The sequence below is a fragment of the Castor canadensis genome, chromosome 2 (assembly GCF_047511655.1).
Source record: "Castor canadensis chromosome 2, mCasCan1.hap1v2, whole genome shotgun sequence".
In the NCBI taxonomy this organism is placed as follows: domain Eukaryota; kingdom Metazoa; phylum Chordata; class Mammalia; order Rodentia; family Castoridae; genus Castor; species Castor canadensis.
This window is the reverse complement of record NC_133387.1, coordinates 58390045-58411242: the sequence shown is the minus strand read 5'-3', so window position 1 is coordinate 58411242 and position 21198 is coordinate 58390045.

The following is a 21198-nucleotide window of genomic DNA, read 5'->3' as shown; positions in this document are numbered from 1 at the left end:
AGCAGGGGATCAGGAACCAATGTAAAGAACAATGAGAGTTCAATCAACGTCGATCATAACACATGGGTACATGAGAACAATAGTAGGAATCTTGTAGAGCTGTTCTTAACTCAACTAGCAAAAATGCTTTTTCTTTCTTATTATGCTTATGTCTTTTCTTCAACAAAATCAGTCACAAGGGCAGAAAGGGACCTGCCTGAAACTTAGGAGGGGGGGAAGGGCGGGGGGAGGGGGACAGGGTGGAGAAATGACTCAAACAAGTATGCATACAATAAAAAAAAAAGAAAGATGTCCTTTCCTGAAAACAATACCTCTTCCATGGATATCTCTTTGTTCCCTGAACCCAAATAAGTTGGTATATTCAAAATGAAAGAAACAAATATTTGCTTCTCTTCTTGACTTTGAAACACGGTCATCCCACTGCTATAATATATGCTGGTCATTAGTAATGTCAGCTAGCGAAAGAGTTGATAGACTGGGAGTGAAGATGATGAAAGGGAAATTAAAGAAGACTTGAATAACTTTGGTTTATGCCAAAAATTTTGCCAACATCAGTATTGTCAGAAAATATTAATGTTAATCTATACATCTTTCAAGCAATATTCCTATACTAGTCTTTAGCTTTCCTTCACAGGTGAGTGGAAATGGCAATTATTGGAGGTATATTTGTGCTTGTTTATCAAATTATGTAACTAGTACGCACACATTTCTTCCCCTAAAAATCTTTCAGGTTTGAAACGGATATTTGTAAGATTTTTTTCCAATCAATTATATGACTTTGCATATGTCCCTATGATATTTCTAAATGAATTGACCAATTACACTTAAAACCTGGCCAACAAAATAATTTAATCAGTAGATGTTTTGATGGTTTGAGGGCATAAATTATTTAAATATAAGAAACAAAAACAAAGAGCTATACAAAGTACTAATTAGGGGAAATGGATGCCTGCTATTGAAGGCAATCTTTTCATTCTCCATTATCTAAATTCATTATAGTACATAACACTTACAGAACATGTTTCTTTAAAAACACCTTACTTAGTTATAATATATTGTTTGGATTTTATACCACACTAAAGTTCCTTTATAGATTTAAGTACTTATTAGAAAATTTTCTTGTCAGTTCAAATCTATTACCCTTAAAATGTTATCACTGGGAATTTAACTGATTAAATATTTATACTCAGTATTAAGTATTCATAGTACAAAATTTGAAACAACATTTGACAAACAGTATACTGCAGCTTTTTTTTTTCCTTGAAGCATTTGATCATAATGCAGTACTTAAACAAATTGAAATACACAAAGAGAATCTTAGATCTAAGACATTATGGTTTGAAGTCTTGTAGTCTTACTCCCTAATGTTTTACTCATCATTGCTGTTTTATATCCAGTTCCCAGTGGCTTTTCTTTTTATATTTCTGAAGAAAATGAGCTTATTTTAAAACTTCCTATTATTGCTTATACTCTCTCTTCAACAAAATTAGAGATAAGGGCAAAATAGTTTCTGCTGGGTATTGAGGGGGTGGGAGGGAGAGGGAACAGGTGGAGTGGGTGGTAAGGGAGGGGGTGGGGGCAGGGGGGAGAAATGACCCAAGTCTTGTATGCATATATGAATAATAAAACAATTAAAAAACTTGAAAATTAAGCATCAAAACCTATATTCAAAAATTAATACAAATCATATATAATAAGATAAGACATAGTACTTTATGTTTTAGTTGGAGTAAGAAAAGCTGGTTTGTGGTTTTATATTGTTACTCTCTAATTTATGATTTTAACTAAAATCTACTGAGGATGTGAAAGCTTATATAAAGTCTATGTTTAAATTATGAAAAAAGTTATCATTCCATTTTTTTGGAGGTTGCTAGGGATTGAATACAGGCCTTGTATATCTGGGAATATGCTCTAACCCAAGCTACAACCCCACACCCGAATATTCCATTGTTATAAGATAGTTCCGTCATTGTTACTTTAATGATGTAACTAAAAAGGAACGAACAGCAATAGGTACTTCAGTGTTTACTACGCTAAGTAGTCTATATTTTTGTCTTAGAAATGTATTCAAAGTAATTTAAGTTGTAATATTCTTTTTGAAAGTGCTCAGTCTTACCAGTTAGGTCAAGAGGGAACCTATCTATTACATCTTGCTTTCCTATTCTATTTTAAACTTACACTAATCAAGTTTTAATCAGCACTATGCTACTGAAATTTCTCACTTAAAGGGACCAATGATCTTCATATTGTGAAATCTAATTGTCGAGTCACAATCCTCGTATTATTTGGCTGTCCGCTACAACTGGCATTTACCCATTAAAAGTGGCCATATACTTTTTAAAACTCTTCTTGGTGAAAGTTAGTAACTATGCTCCCTCTACTGTATTGTGTAGGCAGGTCACAGTGACAGTTCTGGACCCAAATACTAAGGTACAGGCATCTTTCGCTTCTTGTCTTAACATTCTTTCTCAAAGCCTTATACCAGCAAGTAACAGGTTTAACTGCACTAAGACTTCCACACTGTAGATGTCAATTTTAGATGCCTACTACATAATCCTAGTTGAGCTCAGACATCCCTGCTGAGAACTAGACATAACAAGAAAAATATATTAAACCCTCCAGATCACCCCTCTACCTGCTAAATATCACAGAGGACCAAAATCAATGTTAGGAGAAGAGAAATAATTTTCCAGGTGAGTTTGTTTGATTTCCTGACTCACAAAGTTGTGACATATAACAGAATGGTTGTTATTTTAATTCTCTCAACTTTGCTTTCTGTCTCAAGGTGGCTTGGCTCATAGCAATGGCTACCTGGACAATATTGCCTCATTTAAAAAATTTCTTCATGCTACTTCTAGGACAGTAACATTTTCTTAGTTTTCATCCCACCTCATTGGTAACTTTTTTTCTGTCGTTCTTGGTCATTCCTTTGCTGGTTTGCTCAGTCTTATATGCTCGTGCTTCTGGACTTAGTTATTGACCTTTTTCCTTTTATGTTTTAATTTTTGAAGATCTAATTTATTCTCATAGGTTTAAATGTCACCCATGTGGTTACGAGTCCAAAAGAAAATAACAAGAGACTGTGATATTAAATGTACACCAGCATTTCCTATAGATAAATCATTCTACCTACTTTCAAAACTTAACTACTTATCTTACCTAACAGTATCCCCTATTCAGTGATGGGCAATTACATAATTTATTCTTTTGGCTAGGTGCTTCCAAGGTAAAAGGTGTAATATATTAGAATGTAGACACAAAGTGGAATGAAGGAAACTGGAATGTAGGATCACACTAGAAATTGATCCTAAAAAACAAATTGGAGGCACCTTTGATTTCTTTCTTTCTCTAATACAAATACAAAGCTGTTCTTCCCCAACTACAGAAATCACTCCCAATTTTACTCAGAGTCAAAGTCAGTCTTTAACAAGACCTACAATTTGACATATGTTTTAGCTCCCATTCCATATCTTCTGTATTTCTTAATTTTCTTCCCCTCACTCAGGCTGCTTCAGGTATGCTGGTCTTACCACAGGGTCTTTGTAGAGACTATTCCTTTGTAGAGAACTATCTTACAGATATTGTCCTGATTTACTCTCTCAATTTCTTTCATATTTCTCTAGTGTCTCATTTCAATGAAGACGACTCTACAATTCCTTTAAAATTGCATTTGGTCACCCAGCACCCTGCAAGGCATTTATGATCACCTTTTAACACTGTTAAAAGACAGTATTACAATACATTTAGTTATAGGTCCAATTTGATTTTATTCATGATTCTTGAATTGGTGCAGCCTCCATTCTACCAAATGCAATGAGAGCTTCCATTAAGCAATAGCTGATCAGTGGATTTATAAAGTGGAAACAATGGAACAGAATGATGGATAAATAGATTAGTTAATGTCAGTTACTTCAGTTTTCTTTTTTTAAGCATTAAAGCAGAGAGGACTTCCTTAGTATGCTAACTCAAGTAGATTAAAATTTCTTGTTTACAGAAAAAACTGGTCTATTTTGGGGTCTATCTGCTTCCTTAAAGTTTCAGTTTGATTTTTATGTCATTTAGCATGAGTGACTCCATGGATTGGTCTGGTTTATTGGGGATTAGTGCAGGAGCTCAGTCCAAAACAATGCCTTCCCTCAATTTTTCTTTAATACCATGCTACATAATTTATTTATTTATTCATTTTATTTTATTTGAAGTACCTTATGTGGTGCTTCACGTAGAGTTGATACTAAATATTTATTTCTGAATAAAGAATAAATGAGTAATGATATTTTACTTATAATGGATACAGTCACAGGAATTTCAGTGATCAAATGGAGGTATAGTGGCAAAGAGAATTATAAAATTACACTGGCATTCTTTATGTTCTGAGCCAATGTTGTTTCAGTGTTTTTCTCACGTTGTTAATGTTTTGATATGTGTGAATGCTATTTACATTTTAAGAACATTTGTATTTTCTTTCAAATCACTGTTATGTTTGTTTTCATCATGGAGAAAACACTTATTCTCTATGAAGAAAATTATTAGTAATGCTTAGAGAAAAACCAGTTATATGCAATCTGTTACATTATGCTTCCAGCTTGACAGTTTTATCAGCTCTGTGATTTGCAGTCCTGTACATATTATTTCTTTAAATGATAGATTGAACAATTTTTGACTTCACCAATTTTCACCTAATAATAAGTGTGTCAAATATAATTTTTTAAAAAGCACACATAAAATGACTGTATCTTTAAAACAGAACCTTAGCTCTTATTTTGATATGGATGTGAATAAATGTTGCCTAGATCTCTGCAAACCTGGTGAGGCTGTGTCCTCTTATTACTGCAACTGTTATCACTTCATGACAGATTGAGTAGCATGTATCTGGGTAACTTCTTAGTCATCACTTTAAATATAAGCTTTTCCAAAAATATTCCTTGAATCTGATTAAAACGTAGTTCAGATAAAATGTACCTAAGGAGAACTATTTATAGGGGCAAAGACCTGGGATTAGCAGTTGCTTTCGAAAATCAGTTTTTTATTAATTTAAAAATGATAGAGTTCATAAAATTTATTTTTGTTGCAATGTGATTTCAAAAGATTCCTAGAGAAACTACTAAAATAGTGAAGAAACAAGAATTTTCTTGTATTTATTCTTTTTATGTTACCATTTAAAATTTGTCATATTAAGAAATGAAACAATTTACCATTTATATTTTACCACAGAAAAGTAGGCAACTCAAATGCCTTAATTTAGATAATTTTTAGAAACTGGGGGGAGGGACTTTGATAGTAGTTTGGTTTAACCTTATCAAATTTAATTGATACTGTTGGCTTTCTGATTTTCCCAACTAAGCTGTTCCCTCCTAAATATATAATTATTGTACAAAGTTTAAAAGTAAATACATTGAGTAGTCTACTATCAATGCTCAAAAATGTTAAGTAAATTAATACATTGTTTTAAATAATGTATATATTATAAATTATAAAAACATATTTGTCAAAATTAAAAAAAAAATAACAGAACATACATATACACACAAAAATATGTATAAGCAGAACTTTCTCAAGATAGGTTGAGTGATGGAAGCCTAACACAAAAGAGTACAAAGTATGTGATTCTAATAATATAATATGCATGCAATTCATTTATTTATTGGTTTTATTTTATTCTTCATGGCTTTTGTTTTATTCTTTATGGCAGGCAAAGTTCATGTGTGGTGCTGGAAAAAATAAAAACACTGGTTGTCTGTTAAGACATCGTTGAGGAAAAGACTGAGTAGGAAGGGGCATGTGGTACCTTTCCCTGTGCCTGGCTATTCGTACTGCATAATTATATACATTTGTTAAAACTTGTTGAATGGTACAAGTAACATCCATAAATGTAATTATATAAAAATTTTACTTAAAAAGAACTGTAAACCAGTACTGAAATTTTTAGTTAATGTTAAAATGTTTATGGGCATTGTGGTAGCTAACTTCAAGTACAGCTTCACTATCTAGAGGGCTGGTAATGGAGTGTTTCTCGGTGTGTCTGGAGATGATTCCAAAGGATATTGTGTGTAAGTTGGGCTAAATAGGAAAGTCATCCTCAATGTGGTTGGGCACCATCAAAATGACTGGGCTGAGAATCCAAATACAAGGAAAAGGCAGAAAAAAGCAATGTTTCTTCTCTCTCTACCCTTGGAGCTGGGGCAACCTTATCACTGCCCTTGGACAGCAAAACTCCAGCCTCTTGGATTTTGGAATTTGTACCAATAACCCCTCAGGTTCATGGGCCTTTAACTATAGACTGAGAGTTTCATCATGGGCTTTTCTTGTTCTGAGAATTTTGGAATTGAACTAAGCCATGGCTGGCATCCCTGGGTCTCAGGTTTATAGATTTCCTACATGGAATATGTCACATGAGCCAATTATCTATCTATCTATCTATCTATCTATCTATCTATCTATCTATCTATCTATCTTCTATCATCTACCTTCATCTATATATTCTATCTATCTATCTAGCTATCCTTTTGTTTTTGTCTTTCTGGAGAACCTTAACTAATAGATATGTTTACAAGATGAATTTTTGAAAAAAAAATAGATAAAATATTCTTGAGGAAAATTTGTATACTAATTTTAAAAATTGTTTTCTAAAAGCCTTTTTATTGCAATTATTTCCCTTGTTTTAAATACTCTGCAAAATCATGAGACATTACTGCTATTAATAGTTTGATAAAATTCTAAGAAAAGGCTTTGATAATATAATTTCAGTGTTAGTTATATTTTATGTTGGATTTCCTCAATCTCTATTTGTTATGAAAATTGATTTGGTTCCTTGAATAGCATAAAAAAAAACTTGATAATTTATGCCATGAATTGCTAAATGAAAACAATTCTATTTTCCAAATAATCTGATATTTTTAGTTTCTTTATTCCAGAACACCACTGTTACCTTATATATTTCTAAAATTACAATGTTTACAATTGCAAAGTGTTTTATATAATCCCTGATTCTCGTGTAAATAACTGGATTAGAAGTACAATTCTATCTAATCTCAAGTAAATATTGGCATAAAACTCATGTAAACAGAAAACAGTAAATATGTAAATATGACTTTGTTCTGACAGGTTTGATACCTTGGGTCTCTGGTGAAAAAGAATGTTTTATACCAAGTTATCACTTCTGTTCTGACTTGTTAGAAAGACAAGGGAAGTATAACTAGAACTACAATTAAGTCTTCATTTGCCTTCTTACTGAAAGCAAATCAATGTCAGTAAAACAATGGGTGGGCCTAAAGGATTGATATGATGATAAATTTATGTTTACTTAGCTAAACTATGGCACTAAGTTATTTGGTCAACTACTAGTCTAGATATTGTTGTGAAGGTTAACATTTAAAGAACATTTGTTCTTTGTGAGATTAACATTTATATGAACTTTGAATAAAGCAAATTACTCTCTATGATGTGTGCAGGTTTCATTCATATAACATGATTATACATACATACATATATATGATACATATATATATATATGACATGTGTATAAATTACTTCTGTTTGTCTGGAGAACCTTAGCAGATAATGATGAGTAAAGATAATAAGCATTAGTAGACTGTGTACTTTCTCAATGCCCACTTTTTGCTCTAACTTGATTTGGAAGTACTTACCATAAGGCAAAAACTCTAAAACAGACACATAATAACAATAAAAACCCATGTATATAGTACAAGAAATGATACGGAGTAGTCTTTGAATACATGCCAGGAACTGAAAGTGTACTGACTGAACATAGGATGTTTAATAGGAATATTTTTCACATCTAGCATTAGATTTGCCACTAATGTTAAGAATATAGACTTTGAACAATGAGAAGCATTGTTTAAGAAAACACTGAATTCTTTTGTATATCTAGTAACTTTCTTTTGAGATTTACTAGAATCTTCTGTTTTAAAATATGTATATAGATCCTGAGTGGTATATTTAAGTAAAATACACAATGCAATCAAAGATATAAACTATTCCATTTAATAACTCGTTCATTTTGAGAGTTACCATCAACTCCTTTCTCTTCCAGTATTTATATTTATTTAACTAAAAAGTTCTATAGTCTTTTCCTCCTGAACAGCTCTTGAATGTTTTCCTTTACCCCTCATCCCTCTAGATGTCCATCAACTTTCATCTTTCTTATTTTAATAGTCATTCTTTTCTCTGCCTTTATTCTGGGTTTAAGTCTCTTTTCACAGAGCAATTTTATTTCTCTTTCATTATTCAGATCTTCACTACTTTTCTTCTATCAGCAGTATTCCATTTCTATATCCTTAGAAGTAGGCATTTTTAGTATGTAATTTTCTACTGACTTAGAAGATAATTTTGTCAATTATTTTCTGAGCGGCAGCCTAGTTTAGAATTAAGTATGTGGGATTGGGAGTAAGGAAAGTATTTCAGCTCTAGTTGTCATTTTATTGCCTGAGCTGAGGGAAGAAAGTGATATTCTAATCCAAGTCACAATTTCCTCATCTCTACAATAGGAATAGTGGAAATCTTCACTTCCTGCTGTAACAGGACCACATTAGATAATGAGCTGACAGAGTGATCATTTACCCCAACTACTGACACAAGAACACAATACATGTCAGCTATTATTAAATTAATTTTGTTACTCAATTCAGAATATAAAAGAAGGGTTAGTCTCATAGATAATTTCAATTTTTAATAAATTTTACTTGGATCAATTAAATGTGCTTATTAAAAATTACCTTAATGACAGACATTTACTGTTACTTGTCATGTTTAGATTAATGTAAACTATTTTGCCTCATAAAGTAATTTTAAGATGGTAACTCGCTTCTAAAATTTTTATGGTCAGTATCAGTAAACCTTAAAAATGAAAATATGTGGTGAATTATTTCTATTTGCGTTATCCAGCAAAACAATGGATAATTTCATTGTGAATATTTAATATTCAGAAAATATGTATTTAGATAAACCTTATTAAACATGGACTTTTAAGTAGCAAGTCAAAATTAAATTTATAATTGTGACTTTGGACATTTTTTCAAGTGAAGTTCATATAGGTACAATATATGTATATATATGTGTTTGTATATATATGTAAATATACATTATACACATATATGTTTGTAGAAATGCCTTGAAGAATGATTTTTGAAAAAATCATGACAATATTTCTTCTTGCTTTATTCATTCAGGAACATCACAATTAAACTTAACATCAAGTATTTTTGATTTAGAGAAAAAGTATCTTCAAAAATAGGAACAGACTGTAATTAAGTCTGGAACACTTTTACTTAGCATATAAAATGCACTTACATTTTGAATAATTGTAAAAAAAAAGTACAAATAACAGTTTCTAATAAATGATCATTGAAATGTTACCTCTGAGTTATTCTAGATCATTTCCTTCAGTTAGCAATTGTGTCCTTATAAAGGCTATAAGGTTACAGGAAGCTTTATCCTATTACTTGACTGCTGTTAAAGTCTCTCATAAGTAATGGCTCTGTGTTCTCTACAGTATCTAAATTGCAGCAAGCTATTTATATGCATCATAGGAGGCTAGAGTCTACAATTTGCTGTATTCCTTCCACTTGGGAACAATATTCATGAGCAGTATATATAGTAATGTTAATCCAGAACCAGATGGTAAGAAGAGTATTGTTAACTATCATATTTAGAATAGAGATGGACTTCCATTTGTATCTCAGAGTGATTTATCCATGCTTACAGCAGCCAAGCTATTTGTAATGTTTATTGTATTTATAGTATTCCAGATGTTTTACTAGAAGAAAGATCTTTTGGTTGATTAATCACTTTTATTCCCTCAAAGAATAAGATGCACATTTTTATATAAATCATTAGTATGGAAAATTGCCAAGCCTATGAGTTATGAATTTTTATGCTATGAAAATCTGTGAACTTTAAAAAATCATTCAACTAGGTAGATTCTTTATTTTTCTATAAGGATAAAATTACAATGATAAGCCAGGCAACAGTGCTCACTCCTATAACCATAACTACTTGGAAGACTAAGATGAGGAAGATTGTGGTTCAAGTCCAGCAAGGGCAAGTAATTCCTGAAATCCCCATCTCCAAAATAACCAGAGCAAAATGAACTGGAGGCATGGCTCAAGAGGTAGTGTGCCTGCTTTACAAGTGTGTTTTCTTGAGTTGAATCCCAGTTCTACCCCCTAAAAAACTTATAATGATAATTATTGCTCTTTTCACAATTGTCAGTAGCCTACAACATTTTATGGAATATATTAAAAGTAATATAATTTAAATTCATTTTCTTAATGATGAATAATCATTGAATTCACTTCTTATAAAATATATTCTGATGACTACAAACAAATTTTCAAATAGTCATGAAATCAGAAGTGTAAATTGATTGAAAACATGTGGATTAGAAATAGGTTAAACTGTTTTTTTCCCATTATTATGTAACTTCAATTAATTTTTTAAATATCAGTTTAATTTTCCTCATATGCAAAGAAAAACATAAAAAGACATACATTTTCATAAAATTTTCTTAATTAAAGAAGGAATCATGTTAAGTGCTTGGCAGAGTAATTACTCAGTAAATTTCAGTTTCTTCTTATCAATTGACTAAAAAGACAATAGGCAAACAAATCTTTGAGCATAAGCTATTTTAGATGTTATCATTTTTTTAGCAGTCAGAATAAGGACTTTTTTCTGATACTTCAAAAGTTTAGCTGTTTTCTTTTCTTGGAACAAGTAAATAGCAGCCACTTTGAACAATGCACTTGTTCAAAAACAATTCAAATAAATAATTAAGCTAGTTATTTTGCAGCTAGCCTCACTCAGATCCCCTGGGTATAGCAGGCATCTCTCATTATGTAACTCACGTCTTCATTTCCCACTTTCTAGAAAACAGCATCCTCAAATCTGGATATGGTGTTCTTGCTTAGTTATGGATTACATAGATTGGCCTACTCTCTGTAATGTTATAAAATCATCACACAAAATGTATGCTTTACCATTAGCAATTAGCATTTATATCCTTCATGTTTTGGAGGAAAGTGCTATTAAAGTAATGGGCTTCTATTCTATATGGAATATGTTTGTCTAGACTAATCTGATTGCTGGATTGTTGAGCAGCTTATCAATGCCTGTTTAAGCTGTAAACTGCAAACTCTCCCCAAATCCAGTTGCAGGCATTCCAGTTGCTCTAACCAATAATACCAGTCCCCATAAAGTCGACTAGGTACTGTAAATTCCATTTCTACAGTGAGGGAGACAAGAAACAGTCCATTTTCCCTAAATAATGAATTGCATATGATGGTCTCAGACGACTATGTGCTGACTGACCTGCAGCTTTTCCATTCCGCAAGGACCACGTCTATCTTGAATGAGATTTCATCTTTCTGTGCTATTGTGCACTTTTGTTTCCTCCCTGAGACTGGATTCCAGGCCATCAGCTAGTTTGCTTGGACTCTTAACAGCCTACTAATCCACATAAAGTCCTAGTCCTCAGAGTCAGATTTTTCTCTTCAACTCACTTCTACCTACAGCCTGGCATCCTTTCAATTATTCTGCCATCGTCCTGTCTCTGAGCATCCTGCTATTTATGAATGCCAGTCGTTAAACACTGCCCAACAGAAAAAACATCCAAAACATTCAATATCTTGTTATCATTTTTATTTAGCAAAATAAAGATGATTCATAAAACTAGAAAGCCTTTTGAATAGCTGAGTTTCGCAAATAGTATTCTATTACTCTAAAAATGAAAGAAATTCTTATTTATTGGGTAACTAATAAACGAAAGCTACTGTGATAAGCATTTTATATATTTTCTCAGCATACACATTCAATTCCCAGATATGAAGGGAAACTTTTTATTTCAGTGTCCTAAATATTTTTGAGGTATACAGATTCCAATAATTCCTGCCTCCTGGAATTCATATACTTTTTTGTATTCCACTTTCACATTTTACAGGAGTTGGTTTTGTGACTAATAACATTGTGGAAGTGACTGATGTCATTTCCATGTTTAGGTTAAATGACTTATTTCTGCTGTGGGCACTCACTCTCTGAGCTGCTCTATGGATCTATGAGGAGGCCCAAGCAGCAAGGAACTGAAGAAGGCCTCTAGCCAGCAGTCAAGAGAAACCGAGGCCAGTGGTTTGAGATTCTGAAAGGGACTGAGGTCTGCCCACACCACACAAATGAACTTGGAAGTTGATCCTTCAGGAGAGCCTGGAGACAACCATAGCCCAGGACAAGAGGCAGCTTGCTTGAGACCTGGAGAATCCCTGAGATGCTTATTCACATGACTCCTTATTTCTTTTTTAAGAAATACAGTAAGAAGAAATAATTCATGTTCTTAAGGAACTACTTTTTATTTATCACTTTATATCTCCTTTTTGCTCAATTGGATTGGATGCCAGATGATTGGATTTATGTTCTTGGAAAAATCATCTAACATCAGGCTCCTACTTCCTTATTCTTTAGAAGGGTCTTATGATAGCATTTATTGAGTAATGACCTTTTAATTAAACACTTACCTTATATTATCTCACCTATCCTCACAAGAGTCACTCAAGTCACTTTTGAGTGACTCTTGTTTTCCCCATTTTTTTCATTTTGAAGAACTGAGGTTTGATTGCTCATTGTATGTGACTAATACAATGGAATTTAAATTTACCTGAGTCTACCTCCCAATTTCTGTCACCTCATGTAACCTTCCTTGTTATTCATTTTCATACTGAGTTGTCAAATTTATTAAGAACACTGGAATAGTGAATCAAGTTTTGCATTTTCCAAGAACAGAATTCACACACTCCAGAAATAAGAGGGTATATGTCTAATTGGAAAACCATCAGTCAGTTTTCTCAGGGACCGAAACTAAAATTGACTACTCCTCAATTTTCAAGATTTGTATTAGAATACTATTAAGCTGAAGTGACAAAATTATCTTTGTAAGTAGCAATTGGTAAAATTAATGTGACCTTTTTAAAACTGAGGAAACAGAATTGCAGAAAGATATACATAATTCAGGTGAAATTAGATTAAAAATTAACATCACAGTTGGAATTAAAAATCCTTATTTTACTTGCTTTGTGTTTAGCTCCTTGATGTGTCATTCTTTTTCAGCTCAAGTACTTAAGGAAATGATCAATTTTGCAAAAGGATCTCCATAGTAATGAGAAAATAGCAGCCTGTAGGTTTCTGTATGGTCTCAGTCAAATGAAGATTTTGGGGAAAGGGGGACAATGCCTGTCTATATGACCTTTACACATACCATTTGTTCACAGAAATATGTTCAAGCAGATATATAAAATTGTGTGATATGTAAGAAGATGTGCATGCACATTCAAATGCATGTCTATGTTCTTCAATTCACAGAAAATGTAGAAATTATTATGCTATTTTAATACTACAGAATGTTTATTGTTTCGATTATATAGTGTGTTTTTAGTACTCACACATCATTTAGAAACAGTTTGAAGCCAAGTTGCATGTAGAAATCTTGCTGTCATGGTTTTTTTTGTAAACCTTGACTACATTTTGCTCCTGACTTTCAATTGGCTTAAGCAAAATTTGATACATTTGCCATTTTAATTTATTTTTACTCCATATGGACATTTATGTCAGTGGTAGACAAACATTGCAGTCTTTTTTTTCTTGTGTTAGAAGATTTGCTTTTCTTGCCAGAATATTACTCTAGAATAAAAGAAAAACCTAAGGACTGTGTTCTTCAGTGTGAAAGGACAATAAGATAGATTCATAATTTGCAGTGTATGTACTCTCAATCATAACACTTCCTGCTGTAAATTATTATGTACTTTCACATATTTTACAACACAAAATAATCAAAGGTATGTTGTGCGTGAATAATAAGTGCTGTATTTTTATATGTTTTCTAAATTTGTATTAATCTACTTGAAGGATTTATTTTTTAGGAATTTTGAATTATAATACATTCATCTTCTTGGATAACAACCTATAATAGAATGATATTCACTGATGATTATTCCAGAATGGAAAAACACTGTATCTGATATTTTGGTGTTTTTCTTTTTTATTATTTTCTGGGATGTTATAAGATTAAGAAACTAGTTGGAAAACAGATGTTTCATTGTTACAAGTTAAATGAACAGGTGCCTTTCAGTAGTAAAATAAAAGAGTCTTTCTTTAGTGCCATTTGGATATGATCCTTATCGTTTTTCTAATTGCATAATGAGAATTTCAATCTTTATATTTCTGTTTAAATTAGTTTTAAAAACATAACACATTTAAAAGTTAGAAAGCCTTACCTATCTACTTAGGGATTTTTACATTTAAATTACTTAATCCTTTGTATGCAGAATTTGCATGTCATTTCTTGAAATAATATTGCCTGTGGGTTAATTACATGAATTAGATATTTGTGCTCAGAGTTTCTTGGCATTTAATGGGATATTTGGCTAAAATTATTGTTAGGTTTTAGCAAAAAAGATGCATAGGAAATAAGTTTTAAAGTATAATACCTCCATTCAGATAGGGAAGAATATACCAATCTTTACTTTTTCAATTAACAAAAGGATTTGGCAACCCAGAACCTTTCCTCAAATAAATAAATCTTCTTGGAAGGGTTCCTTGTTGTTTTTTTTTTCAAAATTTGAGGCTCTTTATCTACTTACAGAAGCAGAAGAAATTAAAGAGTTAATTTGCATTAAATCCAGGATGCTGTGGCAAAATAAAAATAAAATTCCTGTTCCTTTGAAAAGCATTAGAATAACCTTGGACATCATTTACTAATTGTGTCTGCTTGATATTATTGGTAACACACTGGTTGGCAGAAGGCAGAGTTACAAGGTGTTCAATTCTATGAACTCCCACTGAGCTAATTAACCCACTTCCAGGCTTTTCCCACAGTTGCATTTTCAGCAGAAAGATTACATTCAATATTCTTTGTATCCTTTGTACTTTCAGTGTTCTAACACCTGAGTGCAAAATTCAACATTGAGACTAGACAGAGTTGACAGCACCTGTTACTCATTTTTTTACATTCTCTTCCATTAAATATAATGGTTTTATAAACTCTGTTAGAGTGACATTTGGTGACAGACGGTCAGTGCTGTCACTTGGGCGTTAAAATAATCAACTGATTTATCGACTTTAATTAGCTTGCTTTTCCTACTCTCATACCAACTTAAATTTGAAAAATAAGAGAGATATGAAGAATCATGTAAGTATCTGTTTGTTTTTCTCCTTAGTGAATTGAGCTGCTGGAAACAGTTTCATTAGCCATGAATAGCTTAACAATGAAAAGAAGGTTTTCCAAATACGTCATTAGATGTTTTCTTGTGCAAACAACATAGAGTGTACATACAGAATGCAGTATGGGCATTTAATACAGAAACATAGATGGCATATTCTGCTACACACTCAGATTATAAGAGATATCTGTATGTATTTCTATATCTGTATAGAAGAACCTATTGGCCCCAGGGCAATGATGAACAAAACAACTTAAAATTAGATCAAGCACAAGAGAAAAGGAGCAATCAAAAGATGCAATTAACATGGCATATATGAGTCAGTTGCTGGTGTACAATAGCAAAATGCTTTAAAGTAAATTTATATATGTATAAAGTTGAAGGCGTGTACTCTAAAATAACAATGAAAGTATAGTTTAGTAAATTCATAAACCAGTACCACAATCATTTATTATTACTATCAAGTATTATGCACGACATATAATTGTATGTGATATACATTACTATGACTGGTAGCCCCATAGATTTTTTTTTCTTTTTCTTTTGGCAGCACTGGAGTTTGAACTCAGGTCTTGCTAGGCAGTGCTCTTATTCTTGAGTCACTTCACCAGGCCTTTTTTATAATGGGTTTTTTTTTTTTGAGAAAGGGTCTCACGGGCTATTTGCTTAGACTGGCTTCCACTCACAATCCTCCTGATTTCTACTTCCTGAGTAGCTAGGATTACGGGTGTGTGCCACCAGTGCCCAGTGTCATAGAGTTCTTTATACTAGCATTAACACAAACATATGAATAATGTAGTGTGCTGTATATTATTATTGGTGACAGGAATTTTAAGCTGAATTACAAACTAATGGGACCATTGTGTATGTGGTTTGTGGTTGATCGAAACCTTGTCAATGTGATACATGACTATATGATAAATATAACATAACTTAAAATGCATGAAAGTTATACATGTGCTATAAAAATAATTGGTTATTTTGGGAAGCCCTAGGATAGGAACATTTATGTATTAGAACATATTCTAGAAGTTTTCATTTGGAAGTTTAAATACAGTCTTATAGTGCAGATTTGTTTAATAGTTGGCAATTTTTAGAAGGGAGGAAAGTTATGTGTCCACTAAAATAATTTTAGATTGTGGTCTACTTTGACTTGAATTCTAGTTGATCTACTTACCAGGAAAACAAATTAATGTAAATCCCAATTTCCACCTCTTTATTGTGGTGCTATTAAGTAATGGTGATTTTGAGGATTGCATTGGGTGCTAGTACTGCTTACTCTAGTGGCTAGCACACAACGCACACTCAATACAGGCATTTAATGCAATAATAACACAAAGACATTAAATGCAGTGAAAACAATGCAATCATGATCAATTATAATTAATAAAACTGAAATATTAAGTGCTACAGCATGTTAGCTAATGTTTTTACATTATAACCAATATGTCATAGCATTCATGTAAAATATATTAATTGCAGCTTATAGATCATAGTACAACATAATATACTATTAATATATAAATCATATAGACCATATTGCACATTATTTGAAAATTCAATTATTAAAATGAAATAATATGTACCTGATTAGTATTAGTGAGATTAAATAAATAAGAAAAAAAAGGAAATAATATAACTTACTAATTTTGCTTTTCTCCCATAAATTATATATCTTATTTGTCTTAGTACGTACTAATTACTACATCAGTGCAGTGAGTGGAAAGTAAATTTCATAACTGCACATCTCTGACTGTGAGAGACCTACAAGGGAAATAGACATCTAAAATAAAAAGGAACAAAATAAGTCATGTTTTGGAGCATTCTGTCTTGAAGCTGAGATTCACTCAAGTCCCAAGTGAGAATCACTGGAGAATGCCTCCACAAGCCCTGGCGAGCCGTAGAATAGCAGCTTCCTCAGAGCGTGCTGATGGTAACTGTGCACCTAGCTCCTCAGGAGAATTGGGGGAAAAGGCACAGCTCACACCTCAGGTGCTCCGTGAGGTGATTTCTCTTTTCAACGTTATTCTCTGTTTTTATGAACTTTGTCTTTAAATTAGTAAAATTATTTTACTAATTTTTCTTACTTTTTTTCTCAACTCACAAACATACATGACATTAGTGCTGATTTCTTCAATATTAAGTAGACCTGAAATGCAGAGAATTGACAAGACAAGATTGTGTTAGGCTAAGTTGGCATTATTTTTCTGGGTTTGCTGTATTTCTTGGATGACATTATCACAAACCTTGGACTGAAAATTATCGACAATAGCTTATACTAGACAAAGAAGAAAATAGAATCTTTTATTCAGAATTACTTTTTAGTAGAATATGAATTCCCTTATAGTTTTTACTATAAAATAATTTTCTCAGCAACCCATTTTAAAACAATGAAAGAGCAATCAAATAGGTATCTGATAATTTGACCTATTGTCTACTTGATAACGACTCCACACAGCTGCTCAGTATCTAAGAGACACCTTATTGTTTAACTAACTGCAACGTCTTCCCCACAGCACAATAATGAAAGATTAAAAAGCTGTATCCATGACACTATTCCATGTGACAGTTATTAGTATCCCCCAAATTCATGTTAGTCAGCAAAGTTGATACAGGTAGTTGAAACCATGTGATTACCTGAGATTTCTTTATGAATTAAGGATTGGAAAGATCACATTTGACTCTGGAAAGGATATGAAGTAGTCAATGAAGTTGAAGAATGGGTGGATGAAGGAGGGTTTCAGCATTGGGAAAAATTCCATGTGGTTTCTAAGCTCTGACTCAGCTGCAGCATTTTGGCTACTGCTTGTCCACTGTAAGATACCACCCTCAGCCAAAAGGAAGTTGTTTAGCATAATGCACTGGCAAAGTTGATGGGGGAAACTCTTATACATACTCTAAGATTTGATTTCAGGGCCCCACAATTGCTAAGTGGGAGCTCTACTCTTGAGCCACACCCTGAATCCTTTTTTGCTTTAGTTATTTATCAGAAAGGGCTTTGCTTTATTGCTGAGGGTTGGATTAGGACTGCCATCCTCCTATCCACTGCCTCCTGCATAGCTGGGGTCATAGGTGTATACCACCATGCCTGGCATTTTTGTTGAAATGAAGTCTTCCTAACATTTTGCCCAGGCTGGCCTTAAACCATAATCCTCCTGAGTAGCTGGGATTATAGAAGTGTCCCACCATAAAATCATATTTTTAGGAAACATAATGATAGTAACAGGAGCAATGTATAGGGGAAGAGTGTACTAAATAGTCCATGAGGTGCTTGAAATTCAATAAGCAAATTATTTTGTCTTATTGTTGTTCACATTAATGACCTATGAACTATGTCTTGTAGGTTTGATAATCCATGATATCTATTTTGTAGAAAGTCAATCTCCCTCTGACCTTGAACTCCTCAAAATTGTTTTTTCACTAAAGAACAAAACTCTTCTAAGAAGTAGCAACAAAAATTTAATAAAACACAGTCATATGAATTATTAGTGCAGATACTATTCATCTACTCAATTTTTGATAGAATTATGTCAGGATAAAAATGTCATAAATTGAAAATATTGTAAGTCAAAAAAGAATTTAATATGGCTAATTTACCAAATACCACTGCTCAATGACAGGGTACACTATAGAGTGTTCATTGTTGATGCTTATGGTTGCTTGATGAGGAGCTACAGGTTGCTGTCACTGCCCAGAATCACAAGAATATCATACTGAATGTCATTAGTCCAGGAAAAGACCAAAGTTCAAAATTTGGAATACAGTTTTTATTATACGAAATGCATATGACTTTCACACCATCACAATATAGAAAAATTATAACTCAAATCATCATAAGTCAGGGACCATCACTATGATCACTATGAGGTTAAAAGGTACTGAAAGGTTAAATATCTCTAAAATATATCTTTTAAGTATTTGCAAAATGTTAAACACATAAGCTATATATGTGTGTGTATATATATGTTGTTTGTAAAAATAATAAATAAAATATTCAACACAACCATAAAAAAGCAAATTTAAATCTTTTAAAGTATGCAAAATTTTATAGATTCATTGTATATTGTATGTGAAATTTTTCAAAATGTATAGAAAACATGTTATCTTCAGATCCCCTTGTTAAGCCTCTAAAACCAGAAGCTCAAGAAGAGAAATACAATTCACCTTTCCTCTGACGTGTTGTGCTACTTGGGTACTGGATAGATTGAATGATATCCACTGACACTGGTGAAGGAGGATCTTCTTCACTCAGTACTTTGACTCAGAGTAAGCTGTTCCAGAAATAGCTTCACAGGCTACACCCAAAAAGAAATGCTTTACCATCTGCCTGGGCATGGTTTCACCCAGTCAAGTTGTCACATAATAATAACTCATCCTACTTATGATAGTTGATGCTCCCTTTTAATAGCAGCAAACAATTGTCATAAAATAAAGCTAAGATATGATGCAATTTTGAAAGTTGTAATTTTCATTAAAATAAATAAAAGTGAGGCTCTTCATGCATTTAGATCCTGAAGTGCAGGTCAGTCAGAATCTTTCCTTCATTTTCTTGATTGTGATGGAGTTCCGGGATTTGCTAACAAAGACATTATGATGAAGTAGAAGATGTGTCCTTGATGAAGAAGCAGGGAGGGTGAACAGCATCACAACTTCAAATGATTATGGTAGAGGCCCTTTTACCTTGACCTGCTATCACGAGGTAACTTTGTTAGCTTACTGTCCCACCTAAGTTTTCCTATTTAGAAGTCAGCTGCCATGAGTCATACAACATGAAGATTTTATGCTGATTGCCAATATAAGTTAAAAAGTAAAAAAAAAAAAAATCATCTCTTCAAGGATTGATCCCATGAGCTCCAATAATTCCTATTGTAAATAAAGGCACATAAACATACACACACATACACAATTAGGAATTTCCAGACACAAAGGCAAAAATTTGATGACCAAAAGAAACCATAGTCAATACAATACCATTTTCATAATTAACTGAGCTAATTATAGACTACTTATATTTTAGGAAATAACCACAAGATTCACATAATTAAAGCATAATGGGAAATCTAAAAATTATAGGCATGAAACAAAATTGATCTCTATCATGAAAATCAATAATGAAATACATTTTATTTTCTGTACACTGTCATGATCATTAATTTACATCATTAATTAATTATATTTATTTTATAATATAATCTGATTATATTATACTCTTTGTTTAATTTTTCTTGCTTCTTCAATTAAATTTTTAACTGCTAGATAGCAGGAAGTATTTTTATATTCCTTTGGATTCCCCTATGAGTTTAATTTCAGCTATACATGGTAGCACCAAATGTTGAGTGAAACACATATAATTGTTTATCATTATATATTATAGGAAATATTAAACAAAGATATTGTCCTGATAAAGAAGCAAGTAATGTGTATCATTTGTTTTACTAACCAGAAGAGTTTCATATAAACTAATCAGATAACTAAAGTAACTATAGATATTTACATGCAACAGACTAGAATGTTTACTTAAAAACAAATTATCATAGCAGGAAATATGTATTTGAATAAAAGAATAATGTCTTTTCTATATATTGATATATTTATTAAGTAATTACAGTTATAACATGGTTCAAACCTAAAGTAGCATCAAACTGTGACAGTAATAATTTTTTTCAAAGTTCTTTGAAGAATACGTATGACTTATTACTCCTCAGAGACTCATTAACTGATATGAGTCATTGTAGAAACTTGACAGATGGGAAAATAAAAGACAATGAGAAGTAGGGTAATTCCTAGTGCCACAATAAAGAACCCCAGCTCAGGGAATAACATTAAGGCTTTAAAGACTATTTAACATATATTTTAAGATTTCCCTTGACAGATTTCTCCTGTTAACCGTTCTAATTATATGAAAATTTATATAGTGACATTTATGAAGTTTTATTTACTTTCTCACTATTCTTTCACTCATATATTTCAATCTTAACAGAAG